The 16079-nt window shown below is 46.4% G+C and overlaps 1 long non-coding RNA gene across 1 annotated transcript in view; it reads left to right on the forward strand.

Annotated features, from left to right (window-relative positions):
• The window catches only part of LOC112610791, a 50040-nt gene that overhangs the window by 9710 nt on the left and 24251 nt on the right, over nt 1-16079 (forward strand). The gene's annotated exons all lie outside the window — the stretch shown is intronic.

Here is a 16079-nt window from a genome sequence, read left to right on the forward strand (position 1 = left end):
GTGGGAAAGCTGGCGGGTAGTCTCCACACTGCCATTTATATACCTGGGTGGAGCTAAGTCCAGATGTTGGGGGACAGGCTAAGGACTCCTGCATCCTCCTAGTTCAAGAAGATGACAGAAGGGCTATCTGTGAAATCATGAAGCACCTGCACTCTCTTAGTTCTTGTACATTCAGTAAGCATTACTTAAGCACTTACTATGTGCCTGGCCCTTTGCTAGTCACTAGGATACGCAGCTGGGTAGGCCATGAGCCTTGGCTCTAAGAAGACTATAGGCCCTGGGAGCAGAGAAGGGTATCCCCTAACCCAGTGGGGCAAGAGGTGGGGACTAAAAGGAGGTTCCCCTGAGCAGATAATTTGTCAAATTAGCTGGGTGCTGTAGTGCCCAGGTGTTTGGTCAAACATTATTCTGGATGTTTCTGTGGGATGTTTTTGGATGAGATTCACATTCTAATGGGAGGACTTCAAGTAAAGCAGATTGCCTGCCATAATGTGGGTGGGCCTTATCCAGTCAGTCAAAGACTTTCATAGAACAAATACTGACCTCCTTCAAGCGAGAATGCATACTGCTAGCAGACAGCCTCTGACTTCAGCTGCCGCATGACTTCTTCCCTGGGTCTCCAGCCTGGTGACCCACCTGGCAGATTTTCAACTTGCCAGCCTCTATAACCTCCTGAGCAGATCTCTTAAAATGGATTTCCCCTTCTATCCGCACCTCCCATTGATTCTGTTTCTCTGGAGTGCCCTAATACAAAGTCCAACTGGCTATATTCATTTGTGATTATGCTCCTGTGTGCTTTACTTTTTATTTGATTATGTCTCATTACACAGCTCCTGTCCTGGGACTCCGGGCCCCTGAGGGATTTTCATTTTATTACATAGACCCCTTATGACAATGTTATATCTGGGCTAATGTAACCAGTGGTGTTTCATTGGGCATGAACCATTTGGGGTGCACTGGGAAGCATGAGTGTAGGAGGGAAAAGGAAAGACATTTATTGCTGCCTACTGAGTGCCAGGCACTGTGCATTTTACACTCATTTCAACCTCTAACGCTCGGTGTACAACAAGGTACACAGAATTATTCCCATTGCACAGACAAAGAAACTGAAGTCTGGAAAGGGTAAGTGACGCGTCTGAGCACACCCAGCTAATAAGAAGAGTCAAAGATGGCACCCCAATCTCAGTATCTGCCTGACGCCCAAGACACCCGAGACCAGGCTCTTTAAAATATAAAATGCTGTTTCACACAAAAGGTGCCAGGCCCGGGGAAGAGGAGCCCCTTCTCAGGACAGCCGTGGCTCCATAGCCCAGTAAAGCTTCCCACCACCAAGGGGCCCTGCAGCCACACCACCCCCTCCCATGAGAGATCCTCTGCACCTTGCTTGAAGCTCATCAGGAAGGTCACCAAATTGTAAACTAAAGGAACCCTTCAGTCTCAGGAGGATCTTTGAAACACTACACCTCAATCCTTGGCCCCAGAGCCTAGGTTCCACCCAGGGCTCCAGGGCCTCAGGCATTTGGCCCATCAAGTGCTGCTTGACTCCTCTGTATCTCACCCCACTGTGACCCTGCCATTTTGCTCGCCTGATGAGGATATCCGTCAGGCAGCATTGCAGCTGTTGTGCAGCCCGGGAGATTGCATCTATTGCTTGTTTCCTTATCTGTGTGCTCTTTCATTCTATCAGACAAGGAAATTAAATTGGTCTGGCACCATTTGCTCTCTAGAAAGCTACTTTGGCTGCTAAATCCACCAAAGGGGGTGGATTTATTTGGGTGTTTCTTTCCTAAGTGAGTGAACAGGCCTTTTCAGAGCCGCCCACAATTAACTGAAAGGCCTGAGCTGCTGTGCCAGGCCCACCTGTCGTGGGGATGGAAGCCAAATGGGGCAGATGGGATCGAAGTGGGGCCAGAAAATAGCCTCTTAATTTAGCACCAGAGTCCTCTCCCACTCTGCTCCAGCCCCCCTACAACTGGAAAAATGTGGAAGGCACAAATGTGAGTCAGAGAAAACCATCCAGGAACCTGGGTGTTAAAACCCCACCTCCAGACTGCAGCAGGGAATGTTAGGAAAAAAGGGCTGAAAACCAAACGTCAATATTGGTTTTGCTCCTGATGCTTGGAAGGGTCTCCCTTGCCTTGTCCTCTTCATGAATGAACATTCACCTCTTCAGCCTCCAAAGGGGGCCCTCGCAGTTTTCCACAGCCTCAGAGTCCCCATCTCTCCAGGCAGAGAGCCCACTGGCCCATCTGCATCTCCGGCATGTTGAAATGACCTGTTGGCATACTTATGGGCTGATACTATTATGTTTTGTTTGTTTGTTTGTTTGTTTGTTTGTTTGTTTGTTTTGACTTGCCCCAGAAAGGAGCTGAGGTGGATTACAAACCTATAACTGAACTTTAAAATACATCACTCACTTGAAAGTTGGTGCCAAGATCAGGGCAAAAGGAAATACGAAAAATGTATGTAAAATATCTACTCTGGGGTCTTCTTGGTGGGCCATGGCTTTAGCCCTCAGCTTTCCAGCAGCCAACCCGAAGCTGGTGCCTATCAGTTCCTTGATTCACACTGTTCACAGCTGGTCAGGCAAGGCATGACTTTTCCAGTTCTGAGGCCTAAGAGCAACTTCACTCATCGTTTCTCATAAAAAGGACCCTGTGCAGGGTCATGAACAATGTCCTCAACATGTCATGGACATTGTTCTTAGGATAGACGTATGTTTCACGGGGCTGTGTCATATAACATCCTTTCTGTCCACCTATGGCACCACATCACCATGCCCTTTGGGAAGGGCAGTTCCACAGGGTGGCCAATACAATGGGCCTTGGCTCTAGTTTCCTGTTAGCCTGCCTACATTCACAATAGGCTTTCCGGAATCTAGAGGATTCAGGATGCAGTTCTCGCTTGCCTCAATGGAGATTTGAATGAGTTTATGCAGTAGTCATGAATGAATATTCATTCGCACCATCGCTGAGCATCTGAGCCCGCTCCTTGGCTTTGTGGAATTCCCTGAGCTAAGGCAGATCTTGCCTCCCATTATAGAGGCTGAAAGTGGCAGCTACTTGCTTTTCTAGCCTCCTTTGCAGCTAGCAGGTGGCCAGATGGCTCAGTCACCACCAAACAGACACATCGCCCCCGAGTTATAACCATGACAAGGGTGCTGGCAGTGGCTGCAGAAGGATAATCTTTTTAGGGCAGCACGTGCAGCAGCACAGTAAATGGGGGCATCCAGTGACTGGAGCTAGCAGTATCAGCAATGGAGACTGTGACCTCCTCACTTGACCCAAGCCACTGTCCAGTCCGTAGGAGCCTGAACTTAGTTCTTCTGCCCTCCTGCTGAATATGTGATCCTCTCGATGTCCTTGTAATGAGTGTATATCCTGCTTAAATCAGCCTGAGTTGGCTTGGTTGCAAGAAAAAAACCTGCTTGATGCAAGCAGCTGTTTTTCTCTGCCCCCTGCCCACCTACATGCAAGGCATAGGGAAGTCAAACTGCTGTGGAAACCAAGGATGCATATATGCATAAGGACACAAGCCGGGTCTTCTCAAAGAGTTCCTGTTATAGATAGATGGATAGAAACTTGTGGGCCCTGCCTGCAGCACAGACTCAGGGGCAGAAAGACTGTCCCAGAGCTGGCTAGCCCGGAATCCACAGTCTAGATTTATACTGTCCAATATGGTAGCCAGTAGTCACATGTTACTGTTTACATATGATTTTTAATTAGTTAGCATTTAGTACTATGGAGAACAGTTTGGAGGTTCCTCAAAACAATACAACTTGGGCTACCATAGGATCCAGCAATCCCACTGCTGGGTATATACTCACAAGAAAGGAAATCAGTGTGTAGAAGAGATATCTGCACTCCTATGTTTGTTGCAACAGTGTTTACAATGGCTAAGATTTGGGAGCAACCTAAGCATCCATCAACAGATGAATGGATAAGGAAAATATGGTACCTAGACCAGGCATGGTGGCTCACGCCTGTAATCCCAGCACTTTGGGAGGCCAAGACAGGTGGATCTCCTGAGGTAAGGAGTTCAAGACCAGCCTGGCCAACATGGTGAAACTCCATCTCTACTAAAAATACAAAAATTAGCTGGTCGTGGTGGCGGGTGCCTGTAATCCCAGCCAGTCAGGAGGCTGAGGCATGAGAATCGCTTGAGCGCAGGAGGTAGAGATTGCAGTGAGCTGAGATCACGCCACTGCACTCCAGCCTGGGGAATAGAGCAAGATTTTGTCTCCAGAAACAAAAAAAAAAAGAAAAAGAAAAAATATGGTACATATATTAATACTTAATGGAGTACTAATCAGCCATAAAAAAGAATGAGATCCTGTCGTTTGCAACAACATGGATGGAACTGGAGGACATTATGATTTTTTTTTTTTTGAGACGGGGTCTCGCTCTGTCACCCAGGCTGGAGTGAGTGGCCGGATCTCAGCTCACTGCAAGCTCCGCCTCCCGGGTTCACGCCATTCTCCTGCCTCAGCCTCCCGAGTAGCTGGGACTACAGGCGCCCGCCACCTCGCCCGGCTAGTTTTTTGTATTTTTTTAGTAGAGACGGGGTTTCACCGGGTTCGCCAGGATGGTCTCGATCTCCTGACCTGGTGATCCGCCCGTCTCGGCCTCCCAAAGTGCTGGGATTACAGGCTTGAGCCACCGCGCCCGGCCTGGAGGACATTATGTTAAGTGAAATCAGATAGGCACAGAAAGACAAACATCTCATGTTCTCACTTATTTGTGGGATCTAAAAATCGAAACAATTGAACTCATGGACATAGACATAGAGACTAAAAGGATGGTTACCAGAGGTTGGGAAGGGTAGTCAGGGGCTGGAGGCGGGGAGGTGGGTATAAAAAAGTAGAAAGAATGAATAAGACCTACTATTTGGTAGCACAACAGGGTGACTATAGTCAATAATAACTTAATTGTACATTTAAAAATAACTCTAGGAGTGTAACTGGAATGTTTGTAACTCAAAGGATAAATGCTTGAGGGGATGGATACCCCATTCTCCATGATGTGCTTATTTCACATTGCAGGCTTGTATGAAAACATCTCATGTACCCCATAAAGACATACACCTACTATGCACCCACAAAAATTAAAATATAATTAAACAATAACAATATTAAATTAAATTAGTTTAAATTAAATAGAATTAAAAATCTGTTTCCGCAGGCACATCAGCCACTTATGGATGCTTGGCAGTCACATGCACCTACAGACTACCATTATGTACAGGGCACATGGAGAACACGTCCAGCATCGCACAAGGTTCCATTGCACAGTGCTGGCCTAGAACCTTGACATTCCAGGCTGAGTGGCAGGATTTCTGCCTTTTTGAGTCACACCTAATGCTTCTGGTGGCTGATGAGGCTGGGAGTTCCCAAGCAATGAGGCAGCAGTTCCACCCTCCTGCATCCTGGTGGTCTGAAATCCGCATCAGCTGCCAGGACCACAGAGCACTGGGCCAAGGCTCCGGGAACCCTGTTTTCCCTGCTGCATCTTTGTCTGTGTCCCTTTTGCTGCTTGTTGTTGGCTGCTTCAGGGGGAAACAAAAGTAAAGACAACCTTGGGTCAAGTTCTCACCATCATTCTCATCATCCTGGAACCTGGACCAGGCTCTGCCTCCTGGGCTGGTGCAGAGGTCATCTCAGGTATGCAAATGAGTGTGTTATGCAAATAAGTGCTTTCTACAAATAAATGAGTCATGCAAATGAGATTTTGCATTCTCTGTCTCTCACACTGGGCTGAGCAGGGCCTTTGTACTTACTCCAGGACCCAGCACAGTGCTTGACACATCAAAGTACTCAGCAAACGTTCACTGGGTACACATGGATGTAACACAGATCCCAAGGGACGTGATGTACGACAATCATTTCCATGCAGAGTGTCTTCCTTTCAGTCCAAGGCAAGGGGGGGCGACACAGTAATAATGATGATGATGAGAGTGATGACATGTATGTGAAAAAATGAAAATATGGACTATGAGTTTATTATAAAAATGTAAAGAAATTGGTTACATGTGTAAAGAAATGTGGAGATATGGGCATATTTTTCTTTTAAAATTCCTTCAACATTGTTGTTACCCGTATCAGAGTAGTTAGGAATATGCTCTGACAGACATGGTCCTCCTCTGTGAAATGGCAGCTGTTACCTCATTTGGCTATGTAAGGACTAAATGAGATAATGCGTGAAAAAATTCAGCGCTGCCTTTGGCATATAATAAATGCTAAGTACAAGGGAGCAATTATTGTTATTTTTGCACTAGAAATCCGTGTGATAACAATAGAGCGGAGCGGGACTCTGGGCGTCCCTGTCATTTTGTGGCTGTTGCTTCCCTCCCCCCTGGAGTGGGGATGGAAAGCTCTGGGCCTGGGCGTGATTTCTGTATCCTGACAGCCCAGCCCTCTGCCCAGAGGGCAACTGGGCCAAGTCCCCACTGTGTGCTCCCAGCACGAGGGCGCTGCCAACCTTCTCATACTTTTTCATGCTCCCAGTTTAAGCCATGGGGGTTTGGAGGGATTTTTTTTTTTTTAATTTGAGATCTGTCATCCTTGCAAATGAGTTTGCCCTTTGCAGCAAATCCACACCAAACAGGGACACTCTCCAGTTTTCTTTCGGTTGCCTTTTCTCCTCCCTTCTGTTCAAGTCCTGCAGCTACTAATGAGGGCCTCTGTCAGCTCCCTGGGAGGACAGGAAGAGCTGCCTTCACTCTCCTCCCTCTCCCTCTGTCTCTCTCTCCCAAACACACACACAGAGACTCAGGAGAGCTGCCCTTCTCATCTGGTCCTCCTTTTCCTCCTCTCCCCCATCTTCTGCCCTTTATCTTGCTGTTCTCACACTTTCTTCCTCCATCTCTCCTGTGACTCTTTTTCTCCGAATCTCATCATCTCTTCTACTTCCTCTCGCATAATAAGTGTGATATAAGTATTTGCTATGATTATGATGTCTCCCTCATCTCTTTCTCTCTTTCCCTCTCTCTCTTCCTGTGTCTATCTTTGTAATCTTTCTGTCTCTCTTGGTAACTGGCTATTTCTGTCTCTCACTGGCTCTGTCTATCTCCCTCTCTGTATGTATTTCTCTGTCGTCATCTTTCTGTGTGCATCTATTTCTGTCCCTCTCCTCTCCCTCGTCTGTGGCTCTTTGGCTGGCTCTTCATGTCCCTTAAATCTTCTAAGCCCCTCTGAGGGCTGTGGTCTGAGCACAGGAAGTAATAAGGAGGAGTATGCCCCACCCCGACCCCAACCACCCCAAGTCCTCACCACAGTGCCTGAGAAGTGGATCCGCTTCCCCTTGGCCTGAGATAAAAATGCATCTCTCTTCTTACAGCCCCTTTTCCTACAGAGAAAATACTGTGTATGGGGTCCTGCCTGGAAAAACTTCTGGTTGAGGACGTCATTTTGCGATGCTTGCAACACAAACTCTCAAAAACCAAACGTCTTGAAACACAATCTTTGTGGCTGTTCAACTGACTTAGTCTACTGGTAGACACACAGAATAACGAAGAATAAGAAAGTTTATGGCGAAAGCATTGCATTTTATCTTCACCCTTTCATAATCTACTCTTTGATACTTTAGCCCACTCTTCTTTGATACTTTAGCCACACTATAGCCCAGTATAACTTTTCATAGTAGGAGAGGTGCCATTATTATGATCTCCATTTTTAAAAATGGGAACTGATACTCGTAAAGATGCAATGATTGGCTCCCTGTCAAGGAGTTATTTTCAGTGCCCCAGGGCACAGCACACTTATCCCCTAGGGACCATGAGCCCCTCTCGTGCCCGCCCACGCCCCTATCAGCTCTAGGACTCTGTGATTTCCGCCAGAAATCCCAAACATCTCCCACCAAACCTGCCCAAGAGAGAATCTGTGTGGCCTTTTCGTACATTGTGTCCTTTGTAAGGCATCGTTCCCACTGCACGTGCCCCCACCGTCTCCAGGCTGAACAGCTCAGAGACGTAATCATGTTCTCGGACTCAGGCCTTGGCAGCGAATCTTGCAGCCATGCAGCCAGAGCTGCAGCAGAAACTCTGGCGAGAGAAGCTCTCTGAGGGGTTGGTAGAATACATTACTCAAACACTTGGATTTCTGCAAAAGTAGTGACACTTAATTCCTGCTATGATATTGGGATAAACAAAATGTAATCTGTTGCATTGTCCTTGCCCATCCAAATCTTATCTTCTTTTTCCATCTAAGTAACTGGGGGAAAAAAAATTACAGAAACCTTCATATCATATTAGGATCCAATTTTAACCAGAATGCTGAAAATTTCATACTGAAGGCAAGTGCATAGTTGCCATAAATGCAGGCGAACTTCAAGGTGAAGGAACTCCCTTGTACAATCGCGAATGCAAATGTTTAAAGCTACTCAACAATTTTCCCCTTGCAGCTGCCCGTTTTATCTCTTGCAAAACTAGTAATGATACAAGCAGTTGATTATGGTTTACAATAGCAATAAACCTCTCAGAATTGGTTGTTTCCAAAATAAATAGCCATTCTGTTAAATGTTAAATAACAAGTCATAAACGGCTGAAAACAACCAATTTCTTGTGGATTATTGCCTGAATAAATTTCAGCAGGAACGGCAGATCATTAAGCTGTGAGCGTCACAGATCAAAACCATTGGATTAAAAAAAAAATCAATCCATTTACTTAAATCCATCCAAAGGAATTCCCATTTTACAAACCAAGTCACAGCACACGTTTTTACATCTTCTTTTGGGCTTTTCCTTTGCTAGTCATGGTTAGCTCAATTCTGGCCAAAATCCTTTCATTCTTTTTCGGAGATTAAGGCATAACTAACCTGGGTGGTTAAATTGGCTCATTCTGAAAGCATGCAGCTTTCCTCAGCTGCATTTTCTACAAGTCTCCGTCTACGGTGTTCCAATTGATAAAACACAGACCTGTCCACTAAGTTAAACATTTGAGTCAAGGCTCAGTGGCAAATATATTCAAACTGCAGCTCTAATAGAGGCTGTTCTGGTAAGAGAAGCCAACTTCATCGGGATGATTGACAGAAGATTCCTCGCCATAGCAACCAGGGTTATCTCTCTGGAATAACATTAACCTCCTTCATAACCAGTTTTTCATCCCTGAGTATAAAAGGCAGCTGCATGCATCTTGTATGATCCTTTATTTTTATTTTTGAATGAACAGTTAACACTTCTATAAAAATGGGACAAGATGCAGCAAAATCAAATTAATTTTGAATTCCTCTTGAAAAAAAGCATGGCAATGGATCTTGTAGGCAGAACAGTTAAAGAACAGGAAGGGTTCCTCTCTCTTCTGAGCATAGGGCAATAGCAGGGATATTTCTATTCATCTGCTGCCTCTGAAATAGCCTCCTGCATTGATCTGCTTTCTGCTGCTGTGGAGGGTGGGAAGGGGCAAAGAATTTGTTTCTTGTTTTGTTCCTGTCTTATTCTTTGTCCTCACAACTCCCAACACACACACACACACACACACACACACACACACAGTCTTAGAGGCTCTCAGGTGCAAAGCAATGAATGGTCTATGAGAAAATGGTGGGAAAATGCATATTCTTTCTGAAAAAAATACGCATTTTCCACCACTTTTTTTGGAAAGAAATTGCTAAATGGACCCCAAACCATCTCCTCTGACTTATATCTAATGTTTTGTGAAAGCTGTGGACATTGGTGCCTTGAAATGTCACTGAAGCATCTCACCAGCCCCTCACAGAGATGCTGTGCCATGCTCTGGACCTGACTTCTCATGCCAGTCTCTGCGAGTAGCAAGCATGGCACTCAAGCCACAAGGAATAAAAACTGTGACAAGGAAAGACAGATTGTCCACCTGGATGGACCACTGCCAAGTCATGTCCTTCCCTGCCTCATTCCATCTCGGATGTGTTTCCCATTGGCACCAACTTCATTGCAACTGCCACCTTGAAAGGTGGAGCCATCTTGGTTGAGGCTTCTGTGTCACTTAAGGTCACAATCTTGTTGCCCAAGGCCCTGGTTGTAACCTCAAAGAACGTCAGTCCTCTGCGGAGGAAAGAGGCTGAGCAGGGAAAAGGTGCCACCTGGGCCCAAGCAAGGGGAACCTGGGAACATGGCATTTACAAAGAGCAGGACAGCATGGGGCCTCAGAGGAGAAAGTGGCCACTCAGCAGAACCACTCGGGTGAATCTCTGGCCCGATCTCGATGTAAGCAGACAAACTAGCCAAAAGGCATGACCGGTGGATTTCAAAAGATGTTCTGTGAGAAATGTTGTTATTTCTGAGTTGGAAGTAGGAAGAACTCTTGGAGATCCCCACTGTATTACACAAATGTTGACAGCCTCCTTAGTTTCCTTCAAAACCACCTTATTTCCAGAGGTGCTGCCTCACACCCCTCACCCCACCAACAGCGTCACTGTCTTTGCCAAACTCTGGAACCGCCTGGAATCCAGCTGGGGCCCTGAGTCCGTGTGACCCTGTTACCAGAAAGCGGTCTCAATTCAGACCCCAAGAGAGGGTTCTTGGATCTTGCATAGGAAGGAATTTGGGGTGAGTTCATCGAGTAAAGTGAAAGCAAGTTTATTAGAGAAGTAAAGAAACAAAAGAATGGCTATTCCATAGGCAGAGCAGCAGCATGGGCTGCTTGACTGACTACACTATGGTTATTTCTTGATAATATGCTGAACAAGGGGTGGGTTATTCATGAATTTTCCAGGAAAGAGGTGGGTAATTCCTGGAACCGAGAGTTCCTCCACTTTGTAGACCATACAGAGTAACTTCCCAGTGTTGCCATGGCATTTGTAAACTGTCATGGCGCTGATGGGAGTGTCTTTTAGCACACGAATATAACAATGAATATATAATGAGCAGTGAGGATGACCAGAGGTCACTTCCGTCACTGTCTTGGGTTTGGTGGGTTTTGGCTGGCTTCTTTACTGCATCCTGTTTCGTTAGCAGGGGCTTTTTGACTCGTATCCTGTGACACTAGTCCTGCCGACCACCTATCTCCTCCTGTGACTAAGAATGCCTAACCTCCTGGGAATGCAGCCCAGCAGGTCTCATCCTCATTTTACCCAACTCCTATTCGAGATGCAGTCACTCTGCTTTGAACACTTCTGACAACCCCATCCCCACTGCTGAGCATCCCCATTCCGGGTCACCTTTCCACTCCAGGATTTGGACAAAATGCCGCAGCCATGGGCATGGGACCTGGCCTTCTGAGCAGCTCCTAAGGAACCAGATGATACCCAGAAATGCAGGGTGTTACCTCCCCGGAGTGTGACCCTGAACCCAGGTCACTGGAGGTGGAGAGTATGTCCTCCCTCCACCCTCAGGTGTGATTCATCCTGGCTAACCTTTTGCAGAAGTCCCACGAGCTGAGCGGACACACTCAGAGCAGCCTGTGTCTCTAGCCACTCACCAAGAAGCAGCATCTAGAGCAGCACCATTGCATCACCTTGATCCTCATCTTTTTTCCTTCCTCACGTCTCCAAGGTTACACCTCTCAAATAAAGCAGCCACACTCTAATCCTTGCCTCAGGCTCTGTATGGAGGACAGGGTTAGAAAAACTAGCTACACGAGTCACACTCAGAATTCCCCCCTCTGGCGAGCATTTTAGGCAAAGGAGTGGGTGGTGAAAATCATGGCCTTTCTCTATGAATCAATCCAAAGACTCTCCCCTTCGTTTGCTAAATGACCCCTGATGTTACAGCCACCTCCGGAAGCTGCAAGTTTCCTGAAAGCTGAGGTTGAGGAAGGGTTGGTTGGTTGGTTAATTGCTTTTAAGAAGCAGTATAATGGGCCTTATTACTTAATTGACAAAGGGCTTTACTGGTGGAAAATGAAGCCTCCTTGCCTCAAAGATGTTTGCAATTAGTTTTCTTTAAAACAGAAGAGAAATGTTCTTGAATAATCAAAAGAACAATAGCAATAGTAGCAACACCCCGAGTTACAAATGAACTGAGGAGACCTAAAGCCTCCCTTAAACACATACTTAGAGGGGCATTGCCTTTCCCCGTCCGGAGGAAAGAAAACTGATGCTCTTCCCCTGTCACTCAATGCCCTCCTCACAAAGTCTTGCTAACCTTGCCTCGTGTAAATATTTCATTATTTACCGGTGTGTTGGTTTATTCATGCACCTGCCCAGCATCCCGTGATCTCTCTGTTTGTGTGGAGCCTGCGTGTGACTAGTTGGTTGCAGCTGGAGCTAATGAGGCCCGAGCCTAGGTTCAATCCCCAAGGGGGCCAGTTAACTTCACCTGCTCCGTGGCTAGAGGCTGCACTCAACAGCTCTGAATGAAGCTTGTGTTGTATGTACTGGGCGAAGGGCAAACCAGTAGAGGGAAAGGAGGAGATGGTTCAACGTGTAGTCCCCACGTCTGCTGGAGAAACAGCCACTGCCCTTAGCACCTTCAACCCCTGCAAAGGTCAGCACTGTGTTTTTTGTTTTTTTTCCCCAAGATTGCTTCTTTTATCCTAAGGTTAGAGGACGTGGGCATGTATGTTTTCAAATTTCCCCTTTTTATTTAATCGGCAAGTATTACATCTTATGAGTTAAAGAGTAAGGCACACTTTTTTTGCCTCAGTTCCTTTGGGCATCCATTATTCATTTACTAGAACACACAGCCTATTGGAGAGGTGCATCTGTGGACATCAGAAAAAAACTAGGTGGAGTTACAGATGGTGGCATAATGTTTAGTGAAAATATTCAAGAAAAAAATTATTCACTCAACAAATATTGACTGCCTATTATGTCTCAGGCACTAGAGATACAATAGTGAACACAATAGATTTTAAAATTTCTGCTCTCTGGAGCTTAAATTCCAGGGGGAGAGGGTGGTACAATAGATAGTAAATAAGGAAAAGGTAGTAAAAAAATATGTGTTTTACATGACCATAAGTTTGAAGAAGAAGAATAGAGCAGGAAATGGACAGAGGTCACTAGGAAGGGTACTCCAACTATAATAGGATGGTCAAGGTAGACCTCAATGAAAAGTGATGTTAAGGCAAGGACCTGAAGTGAGGGAGAGCGAGCTGTGTAGCTAGCAGAGGGAAGAGCAGAGGTGAGAATGGCAAGGAGGGAGCATGTGTAGTGCGGCATGTTTGAGGAACAGCCAGGCAGGGGTGCAGTGTGGCTGAGGCAGAGGGAGTGAAGGGGAGGTGATGTTCCTGAACTGAACTGGTGTCTGCTTACCTGCTGCAATAAGGTCAAACATCCACACCGAGGTTCGCAGGGGGAGAAAGGAGGGCATTTAGTTGCAGGGCACCAGGTAACGTTGATTGGGCAGCTCATGCTTAAGACCTGACCCCTTGCAAAGGTTTGCAAGCAAGAGTTTTTAAAGGCAGGGGAAATTTTCAGGAAAACAAGTTAATACAGGCAAATTTAAATCAAGACATGGAGGTTGTATATTGGTTTGACCTAAAAAGGTGAGATACCTTGAAGCGGGGGCTTTACAGGTCTTAGGTGGGTTCACAGGTTCTCTGATTTGCAATTGGTTAAGGAAGAGAAGCTTTGTTTAAAAATCTGGGGTTAGCAGAAAAGAATGTTAGCTCTGGTTCACAGGTGTGACTTATTCCAGGCCCATCAGGAAGAAAGAAAGAACGAAGAGCAGCAGTCGGAGTTCAGTCCCCGGTTCCCCCTTATCCAAGGTCTGTGTGCCAGCAGATACATTTGGTGGGGGTCCAGGTTTTTGAAAAACAACTCGGGGACATACATCAAGAATTAATCTTTAGTTTCTCTAGGGAACCAAACATCCCGTGACTCTAACTTCCTTGGCTATTGTTTTAGGCTACTATTACCTTCTTGCTGATCAAATTGCTCATTTACTTCTCAGGGCCAGCTCGGTGCCTGCAATTTTCCTTGAAGGAACTTAAGATTTTTCATTTCCATGCTTGTGGTGGTGGTGAGGGGGGCACAGACCCCTAAGAGGGATCCCTGCTCCATCTCAGGATGGGAGATGCAGCCAAGAAAAAAGGGAGGAAGGAGAATCAGGTGGCGTCTACAGGCCCTTTTCTAAGGCTTTGACCTCTTTCTCAAAAAGTTAGAAAAGCCTTCATCAAAGATGTTGCTTCTTAGATCCCAGGGGCTGATTAGTGTTAACTCATTCATCTGCACTCCAGCTGAAGCAGGTGTTGCCAGACTGACCGTGTAATTTGCGAGATAATGTGTGTGTACCAGGCTGTGTTTTCAGACTTGAAGACAAAGTGGAGTTAGCATCTGCTCCTGCCCCTCCCTCACCCTTCCCATCCCCACGCACTCATACACACTACCGGCCTGGGAGTCATATGAGGCTTATATGGTTCCACCCTGGGGGCCCACACAAGGAATGGGATTAGTTTGCCCACCAGCCAAGCAGGTGGGGGCTCAGAACAGATAAAGGGTTGTGTCATTTCTTGAGCCGTAGTTACAGACATCGGCTCATGCTTGCTAAAGAAACAAAAGAAAATTAACCGGCAAGGCAACCCGAGGGCAATTGAATGAAGGCGAAAGCAAACACTTCCCGGGTTCCAAGCAGGAAGGAGCCACGTGGGGGCTACTTTGAGGGGCATGGAGGAAAAGGTAATTATAGAAGACTCTGAGGAGCAGATAAGATTTGAGTGGGTCTTGAAGCACAGGTGAGTGTGAATCTTCAAATGGGAGCGAGAGCATGACAAGTCATTGTCCCTTTGTGAGGGGTGGTAGGAATTTTTGGAAACGTTCGGAAGTCACGAAGAGGACCCTCTAGGCTAGAATGGAGTGGCTGTGTAGGAAAAGGGCTGGCAGAGAGTGAGGCAGATTGTGGAAGTCCCGGAATGCCAGCTGGAGAAGTTTGGACTTTTGCTGAGGGTGATTCTCTGCTTTGGATGGCAGGACTGTAGCAGACAGAACCATGTCTGTTCCCGTATGCGTATAAGTGTGTGTGTGGTAGTCTTGCCAGATATAAAATGCAAGAGAAACCCTGTTAAGTTTGGATTTCAGATTAACGACAAATAAGTTTTCAGTATAAGAATGTCCTGTGAAGCCAGGCACGGTGGTTCATGCCTGTAATCCCAGCACTTTGGGAGGCTAAGGCAGGTGGATCACTTGAGGTTGGGAGTTCGAGACCAGCCCGGCCAACATGGTGAAATCCCATCTCTACTAAAAATAGAATTAGCTGGGCATGGTGGCGGGAGCCTATAGTCCCAGCTGCTAGGGAGGCTGAGGCAGGAGAATCACTTGAACCCAGGAGACGGAGGTTGCAGTGAGCCAAGATTGCGCCATTGCACTCTAGCCTGGGAAACAAGAGGGAAACTCAGTCTGAAAAATATAAAAAAAAAAAAAGTCCTATGAAATATTTGGGACATAAATACAGGATGCCCAGGTAAATTTAAATTTCACATAAAGAATGTACAATTTATTTTATTTTAGTTTTTTGAGACAAGGCCTCTCTCTGTCACCCAGGCTGGAGTGCAGTGGCATGATCTCGGCTCACTGCAACCTCCACCTCCTGGGTTCAAGCTATTCTCTTGCCTCAGCCTCCTGAGTAGCTGGGACTACAGGTGCACACCACCACACCCAGCTAATTTTTGTATTTTTAGTAGAGATGGGGTTTCACTATGTTGGCCAGGCTGGTCTTGAACTCTTGACTTCAAGTGATCCGCCCACCTCAGCCTCCCAAAGTGCTGGGATTACAGGCGTGAGCCACCACACCCAGCCAAACTATGTGCAGTTTTTAAGTATAATTATGTCTTGCAATATTCGGGATGTCGTTATGCTAAAAAAAAATTCATTGCTCATATGAAATTCAAATTGAACTGGACATTCTGTATTTTTATTTGCTAAGTCTGGCCATCAGTATGTGATGCTGAATAAATGCTACTTATCAATCCTGTGAACTCCAGGGCAGAGTCCCCTCCTGTTACACGAACTAGCCTGGAGAGTTCTGCCACCAGAGAGCCAATTTCTCGGCCACCTTTGGGTGCTGGCTCAGCTCTGTGATGACCCCAGTTTATGAGTTACCTGTGAGAATATCTGGGCCCCCAGTTTTCTCAACAGTCAGCTCCAGATCCCCAATTCTGCCTCCCCAAATCAAGGAATAGGAGCCCTGGATTTTTCCAGCAGCAGCTGGAATCAATAAGCAGCCCTGACGGG

This window comes from Theropithecus gelada, chromosome 17, assembly GCF_003255815.1.
Source record: "Theropithecus gelada isolate Dixy chromosome 17, Tgel_1.0, whole genome shotgun sequence".
Lineage (NCBI taxonomy): Eukaryota > Metazoa > Chordata > Mammalia > Primates > Cercopithecidae > Theropithecus > Theropithecus gelada.